Source organism: Diuraphis noxia, unplaced genomic scaffold, assembly GCF_037042655.1.
Source record: "Diuraphis noxia isolate RWA-SAM2 unplaced genomic scaffold, SU_Dnox_SAM2 contig0001, whole genome shotgun sequence".
Lineage (NCBI taxonomy): Eukaryota > Metazoa > Arthropoda > Insecta > Hemiptera > Aphididae > Diuraphis > Diuraphis noxia.
Window position 1 is genome coordinate 51,025,624 of NW_028301711.1, and position 2,387 is coordinate 51,028,010.

Sequence of the window (2,387 nt, forward strand, 5' to 3'; positions counted from 1 at the left end):
TTTTAGGGCATAAATGGATGCAAATTAAAGTAGTTTGAATTGCATAAATATCCGAGTCCTATTTATTATGGTTAATTGTATGATATGCTAAGTTATCATGAAATTTGGTTCATAACATAACAATTTAAAAATGAAATTTTTAAGACATAACACAACCTGAAACAGAGAATTGTATAACCTTAGCTTATATTTTACAGTAGGTAAATAAAAATTATGAACTTCATAGAAAATGATAAATTATTTTAGAACCAAACTAGATGATGAAATTCTCTTTTAAACAGTCAGTTTAATAAAAACCTAACTATTATTATTCTTTTTGAGCTATTTGAGCTATTTGAGTTTTTTATATTTATAACAATGTTTAAAAAGTATTAATCAACGTGCCTAAGAATTATTATATTTTTTAAATATGTATTACTCGGTAAAATATTTTAAAAACTAGGTAACATATTAGTATTTTTTTAAACTTTAAAGGTATAATCTCATTTGTTTGAATAACAAATACTATTATATATATTATATAAATATATATATTATTTATTTATAAAAGATTAATTAATTAAAATAGTTGTGCTGTTCGTTTTTTCTAATATGCCTTAAAAATGTAAATGATTGGATAGAGTACTACAGGAAAATGACGAAATTTAACTTAATAATCATGAAATAACACTTAATATTATAATAGAGATAATTAAGTAATCAAAATATTTATATACAATAGTTACTTGCCTGAATGTGGCTTACAATAATTGTAATAAAAAAATAGTAATGTAAGGTTGCACAATATATAAAACAATATCAAAAATTAAATAATATCAAATATCAAATAATACGGCTTGTCAGTTGATTACCTTAAGAGTTGGTGTTCGTTAGCGGCTTCAAACCAAACACTACTGTCTCGGGATTCACACACTTGTACAATAAAAATACAATAGAAAATATTAAAATATGTGACAATCCCGAGAGCGTACGACTAACGGGCCAGCAGACTCAGACGAATAATTCAACAATGTAATGCATGTGCTTCTGTAAGTATGTCGATGTGCGCCCTGAAATGGAAAAATAATATTAAACACAATATAACAAAATGACTGAACGATACTTACAGAAGCAATTCACAGAAACAATTGATGATGACGAAATAATGAACTGATTATTCTCTGGCTGAGACACGAACCGATCAACTCGAGCGATGGTAAAGAAAAAGAACGAAATACCTAATGAAAACCAATTTCACAAATAATAAAAAATATGCTTCAGTACCACCATAAACATTAAACCGTTAAAATGCGGACTTTCAGTGACACTGAAAGCTTGATTTGATACGTATGTCGTATGACTAAATGTCTAAATGACTTTTACGAAAATAAAACATGAAAGATAACGAAAAACACAACAAAAATATACAAATTACAAATATACGAATTACAGACAGTCGAGAAGATACACATTACACACGCTGCCCACTATCAGCTAGAATTCAGTGGTTCTCAAGCTTTTTTTGTTCACGACACATCACAAGTTCTCGCGGCACACTCAGCACAAATTAATGTAATTAAATAAAAATTACCTTTTTTTAATATTGTTTACCAGTTAGTATACGTGATTACATATTATTGTATCAGACATTTCTCGCGGCATACTAGTTGAGAACCACTGAGCTAGATAATAGCTCACGCTATCACAAACTGATAGTGGGACAACGTATGCAATCCCAAAAAGCAGTTTGTGTCGTGGTTCGCCACAAATTGTTTACCTGCAAACCGACAACTTACTTGCGCACCCCGAAATCTGTCATTTACCTGAAAACTGAACACTCGTTTGCGCACAACGACACGTTCACACACTGGTGTATTGCTACAGACTGCAGTAGCAGTACAAACTATCAAATATTTGATAACAATATTATTATATAACCGATGCTGTAGAATGTGTAGATTATATCATTTTAGATTTCTCGTACGCTTCGACCATATAAATGGTTATAATATTATAATATTATTATATATTATAATATTATAATTATTTATAATATTATAATTATTTATAATAGACGCGGCATACGGTAAATATCTTGACGCCAACATCATGTAGCGTGTGACGTCACGTTTGGACAATAACGCCGGCCGGCGGCCGGACTATAGATAGTATTCTAGCTATCCCAATAAAATATGATTGATTAATGGCTTACCTACTTACAAATTTTAATTCTTAATTTCTTATTTCCTTACTATAACACTCATTACTATTTATCTATCTATCTTGGTGTATCTTGGTTTTTCTCCTATTTTACGAGTTATTTATTAATTAAAATATAATTATTAAATTAAATTTACCAAAATGATATATTTAGAACTAGTATATTGTTACCTCATTGTAAACTCTCA

General features: G+C 29.0%; 1 long non-coding RNA gene across 1 annotated transcript; it reads right to left on the bottom strand.

The window, feature by feature from the left end:
- Positions 1–653: 653 nt before the first annotated feature.
- Positions 654–1,397, bottom strand: LOC149060872 (uncharacterized). The gene is made up of 2 exons (XR_016189644.1): positions 1,107–1,397; positions 654–1,049 (listed from the first exon to the last, which is right to left on the bottom strand). It is a non-coding gene; the product is annotated as an uncharacterized LOC149060872 (long non-coding RNA).
- Positions 1,398–2,387: the final 990 nt, after the last annotated feature.